Source organism: Aquarana catesbeiana, linkage group LG07 (genome assembly GCF_042186555.1).
Source record: "Aquarana catesbeiana isolate 2022-GZ linkage group LG07, ASM4218655v1, whole genome shotgun sequence".
NCBI classification, from domain to species: Eukaryota; Metazoa; Chordata; class Amphibia; order Anura; family Ranidae; genus Aquarana; species Aquarana catesbeiana.
Genome location: NC_133330.1, coordinates 236337443 through 236343768, shown reverse-complemented (window position 1 = coordinate 236343768; position 6326 = coordinate 236337443).

The window sequence follows — 6326 nt, the reverse complement described above, 5'->3', positions numbered from 1 at the left end:
CAGCCTACGGTAAAATCAGATTTATCTCCAATATATTACATAGATGCTACTCTTTACATGCTGTGTTACCCCACTGCTGGCTATTATTGAATTGATCAGATTACTGACATTTGGTTCTACTTAAAGCCGCAATTGTCTTAAGCTAATCTCACGGAATTCATTTGGAATTGTTTCACCACACCTGCACTTTAAATCTTTTCATGAGACTGCTTTAATAGTGAATAAATAATCCATGATCGGGACTGCCTATGATGATCCAACACGTGTATCACTATTACTGACAAATCCCATAATCATCGGATGAGTATCCAGACAGACTTGACAAGCGACTTTGATTGAATGGTGTATGTGGATGTGAGTATGAGAGGTCGATGAGATTTATCTGCAAACTGGTGGCCACCAATATTTCCTTCAGACATGAGGTCTTTTTAATGTGTTCTGGGAATAAGGGTTGTTGTTTGACATTTGATTTAGATGTATATGTTTAAACTTTGGATAGTTAATTGAATAAAGATTTATACCTTTAGTACCGGTTTGTCCTTACAGAAGAGTTTCTTTGTGCTTGTCACGTGATGTTTCTATGATTTAACAATAACTCAGAGGACAACTAAATCCTGGCGTCTCTGATTTATAACCATTATCCGAGACGCCGGATTTAGACGGTATAATCGGGTTTAATCCCCATTAGAGGTCAGGGCCAATGTATGGCCACCTAGCTTCCTAGAGGGAGATCCGGTTTGGTATACAGGAGTAGTTGAGACATCCTTTTGCGCCTTTCTTCTTTTCTTTCTGATTACATGAAACCCAGTGGGATTATACTTCCCTTCTAAAGGACTCCTCTCCCTATCCACCCACCCATTTATTCCTGGGTCACTTTTAATATACACAATGAGGGACATTCTGAATATACTCTTTAAAATACATATATAAATCACATGCGGGTATAAATTAGGGAAATTGTGGGGAATTACTGACCCTTTCCATCATCAGCTTGAGGATGGCATATCTATTGGATGAAGAAATAGACCTTGAAATACAATCTGCATTTTCAGATGAAGCGACAGCGATATATAGTGGTGGAGATGAAACCCTAAAAGGACTTTTGAAAAATCATAAAAAACTTACGATTAAATTCCTTAATAGAAAGTGGGACATCTCCTCACTAAAATCGCATATCGCACACAAGATAATTCCCAGAGGTCTGAGGGAAAGAGTAACTCCAGCAGGGCATCTACATACCCCAAGATTTCTCCAGCTTTGGAAACAAAGCTGTTTGGAGCGTGGTCTAGCTATTCTTAACATGATAGTTGAGGAAGAACAGTTACAGCTAGAAGAGATTAAAAGGGACATAGACACAAGTGTCCAATTACTTGAACCATACAAAGAGGATCCTCTATTCATCAAATCTAATGAACTCTTGAAGAAAGAGGTAGAAAAAACACAAAGAACCCTGAAGTCTACAAAACAAGAAAAATTCAAACAAAACCTACAGGACTGGGAAAGTGGTGATGTGTTTGATCCCAGCATATCCAGGGGTAGAAGTAGATCCCGCAGACGAAACCATAGAAAGAGGTCCAAAGTAACTCAATCAAGACACTCATCCACAGATAGTGAAACAGGAAATCTTGAAAGGACAGTTGCTTTTTTAGATACAGGGGGGGAGTTACCCAACAGCCCAAATTCCAGAAGGGGCCAAGGGAAAACAGGAAAAATTCCTCCCCAAGGCAAAAACGGAAGTCAAGGAAGAGAAAGAGACATAAAAGGAAGCCAGAGGGAATTAAGATCGTCCTCACGGAGGACTTAACTAAGGAGGGAAATATGAGTGAAACACACAACATACATGTTTCAGGTATGCAAGATAAAAAAGTGGTTAATTTATCTAACTTTCCTTTAAATCAGCACCATATATCACTTCTACAAAAGGGACTCTCTTTTTCACCTGCAAGCTCAATGAGTGAATTTGAGGTGTTTAAAGATATAAACCTATTTCTACGTAAGGTCATCTTTAGATACTGGCACTCTGACAAAGGGGAAGTGAATCCCAATGATGAGAAAACTAGGGAAGAGAGGGAGGCTTTAGAGATACTTGTATCTCTGCTGGAAGAAAATGACAATACTAGTCTCAATGATGAAATCAATAGCCCTTCATCCATACCTCTGCGTCCCTCAAATTTAACTATTAGGTCTCTTAAAATGCCATCCCTCTCGAAACATAAACAGATCCAGGCATTTTTGGAGCAGGTCCAAAGGGACTTGTCCACAATTAACTGGGACTACCATGGAATAGACAACTTAAGCCCGGAGGAGAGAAAGGCCCTTAGAGAGCTTAAGGAATCGAAGGATATTATCATTAAAAGCAGTGATAAAGGTGGAAATACAGTATTGCTATCACCGGACATGTATGAGACGGAAACTATGCGCCTCTTAAATGATCAAACTACATATAAGAAACTACCTTACAATCCTTTTCCCGAAATCATTGATACTTTAAACTTCAAATTAAGGATGACTTGTGATAGCAACCTCCTTTCTAATAAGGAAACAAAGTATCTTTGCGTCAGCGAATTTAATACGCCAACTTTTTATATAATACCCAAACTGCATAAATCGATTACGAACCCTCCAGGAAGGCCCATAGTGTCAGCGATCAAAGGACCACTGGAGAGAGTGGGCAAATTCGTTGAAGCAATGATAAAGGAATTAGTGACTGATCTCCCTTCCTATGTACAGGACACTCGCGACGTTCTAAGGAAAATCGACGGACTCAGGGTACCAACAGACACCATATTGGTGGGGATTGACGTAGAGTCCCTGTATACGTCGATCCCACATGAATGTGGACTCAGAGCGGTACAGTATTTCCTTGACTCCAAGTTCCCACAATTAGCCGCTCAGAATGAATTCATTGTAGACTTGCTACAGTTTATGCTGGATAACAACTGCTTCCAATTCCTTAATCAATATTATAGACAGATAAGGGGCACCTCCATGGGGGCACCATGGGCACCAGCATATGCTTGTCTGCACCTAGGGCTATGGGAACGGGAGCGCGTTTATCCCTCGTCTATGTACCTCGGCCACTGTGTCATGTGGCTGAGGTACATAGATGACGTGATTATGCTATGGGGGGGCACCCCCCGGGAACTGCAGTCCTTCATTGACGAACTGAATCTGAATGACCTAAATATCAAACTGACCTTTTCTTTTGATTCTTGTATCCTGCCATTCCTTGACCTTAAGATTCAGATCAACAATGGCCAAATCTCCACAAAAACGTTCAGGAAGGATACAGCAGCCAATACTCTGCTTTTGGCTACAAGTCACCATCCGAGGTCCCTCATTCACGGAATCCCAGTGGGGCAGTTTTTACGAACCAGACGCAACTGCTCAGAGGACAATACATTCCTCCTGGAATCCCGCGAACTATACGGGCGATTCCGTGAGCGAGGATACTCACATGGATGTATCAGAAAAGCGAAAAAACGTGCGTACCTTACTGAACGATCATCCTTACTTTCTAAAAACAAACCTGTCCAACAATTAGACAAAACCACCTCTCCCCCAATAAGGATCATCACTAAATATGGGACACAATGGGGGCAAGTCCGTAAAATACTTAATCGCCATTGGCATATCCTAGCCGAATCCCCTATATTGGGGAGAATAGTAGGCAGCAGACCCTTAATGACGGCAAGAAGGGCCACAAACTTGAGAGACAACTTGGTCCATTCGGAATATACGAGACCTACCAGACGAAATTGGCTCACTAGCCTCCCTCCCCTTAGGGGTATGTTCCGATGTGGCAGATGCCACATCTGCAAATATGTAGACAAGACGGACAGGTTTGCCAATTCGGACGGCACAAAACAATTCAAAATCCATCATTTTATCAACTGTCGGTCAATGAGGGTCATATATATGCTCACATGCCCGTGTGGTCTTATTTACGTGGGCAAGACCAAAAGACAGCTTAAAGTCCGCATTGGCGAACATGTCCAAAGCATATTAAATAAGGATGATGAGGGACCTCTATCACTGCACTTTCTGGAGAAACACGATGGCGATCCAAGTGGCCTTAAATGCAAAGGTATCTATAAACTGAATTTGCCCCCAAGGAGAGGTGATTTTGACAAAGTGTTATATCAAAAGGAAAAAATGTGGATATTTATGTTAAAAAGCATGCAGCCACGAGGCCTGAACAATGAATGCAACTTATCTGTTTTTTTAGAACCATAAAGGATAACTACCATTGCAAAGCCCCCCTAACAAGGGGCTTGTGGATATGAATGGGGATTCTTCATATGATGGGACTGAATTAGGAGTCCCCATGACTGCCGTCTATCTGTATATAACCCCTTTGTCTGGACCAATAGGTATTATTAGGGATCTGTTATCAAAAACCTCCATTTAATTTTTATATCCTTTATTAACTAGGCATGTGTAGTTTCCTTACTTGCATATATTAGCTACCTGGTTTACCCTTTCTGTTTATAATGTTATTCTAAAAAATAAGTGACTAATCTCTAAGGGTATATCTGCACTAGGTGTAATGATGACCTCTTTGTGCTATAAAATTGCTACATATATTTTTGTATCCACTAAATAGTGGAATGTAGCAACTTTTTTAGAATGGTTATATTTGGTAACTTAATATGATAGGATTACTTCCCCAGAAGCCCAGGAATCTGGGTGTAGGACGGTATTGAACCAATGATTCCCTAAACCATTATCCCTATATGATCTGCCTATGATTAATAACTATAATCAGGAAATCGCTACCAAGAAACCTTGTTTAATGTTTTTTATCCTTTATAAACATTGTATATGAAGTTTCCCTATCCTTATATTAGAGCTGCCTGCACTGATCTATTTGTTCAAAAAACCATCTACTTAAATAAATGATCAGTTTTCAGGTGCATACATGCACAGGAAATTGATCTGGGTTTTATCCGTTATGAACGGCTACACCTATTCATCCATCCATGTATCCACTAGGCACTGTAGCAATTTTCAATAGATGATTTGTTTATAAAAATTTCCCTAAACGATTTGGGATTTTTTTATATAGTTTTATTTTATTTAAACTGTTGGTGGTTACTTCTGGTTACTTCTAGTTACGTTGGTCAATCTAAATAGGAAGGGCAATTCCCCTACAAAACCCAATATCTGAAATGATTCCAGATACATAGGGGGTTAAATTCTGAATGTTCCTCTGCACTATGTGTGACTATGCACGGGTGAGTGATATCATGAATGATTAATGCGCTGTGGACTGCTGACCAGTAGTAATCAATTGAAACTTGATTGTAATGACGATATATAACCTGACTGACACACTAATGCGCATGCTCTGAGGAAGCTATTATTTAGCGAAACATGTAAGCATCATTAAGGTGATATCCACAAGAAGGATCTACGGATGGCCACACACCTTTAATTGAATTGCTCTCCAAACCTCTCTCCGTACTGACCGTGGAAAAGCATCAGAGCCTGACACTTGCGGCTCTCTCAGCGGGTATAGCACCTGTCATAGCATCAAGGAGATGATGTCCGTATAACCAGCTGATGAAGACTGACATCGCAAATTGTGGATGATTACATCGAGACCACCAAAAGGGATCCCCCTGTCCAGCTTTAGTGACAGCGTTCTACAGTTCGCTAAAGAACTTTTTTAAATGTCGATATCTGCACGCTGATCCCGCTGACACTTGGCATGATGTGACGCTTCCTGGTCTGCTCCAGCCTACGGTAAAATCAGATTTATCTCCAATATATTACATAGATGCTACTCTTTACATGCTGTGTTACCCCACTGCTGGCTATTATTGAATTGATCAGATTACTGACATTTGGTTCTACTTAAAGCCGCAATTGTCTTAAGCTAATCTCACGGAATTCATTTGGAATTGTTTCACCACACCTGCACTTTAAATCTTTTCATGAGACTGCTTTAATAGTGAATAAATAATCCATGATCGGGACTGCCTATGATGATCCAACACGTGTATCACTATTACTGACAAATCCCATAATCATCGGATGAGTATCCAGACAGACTTGACAAGCGACTTTGATTGAATGGTGTATGTGGATGTGAGTATGAGAGGTCGATGAGATTTATCTGCAAACTGGTGGCCACCAATATTTCCTTCAGACATGAGGTCTTTTTAATGTGTTCTGGGAATAAGGGTTGTTGTTTGACATTTGATTTAGATGTATATGTTTAAACTTTGGATAGTTAATTGAATAAAGATTTATACCTTTAGTACCGGTTTGTCCTTAAAGAAGAGTTTCTTTGTGCTTGTCACGTGATGTTTATAGGATTA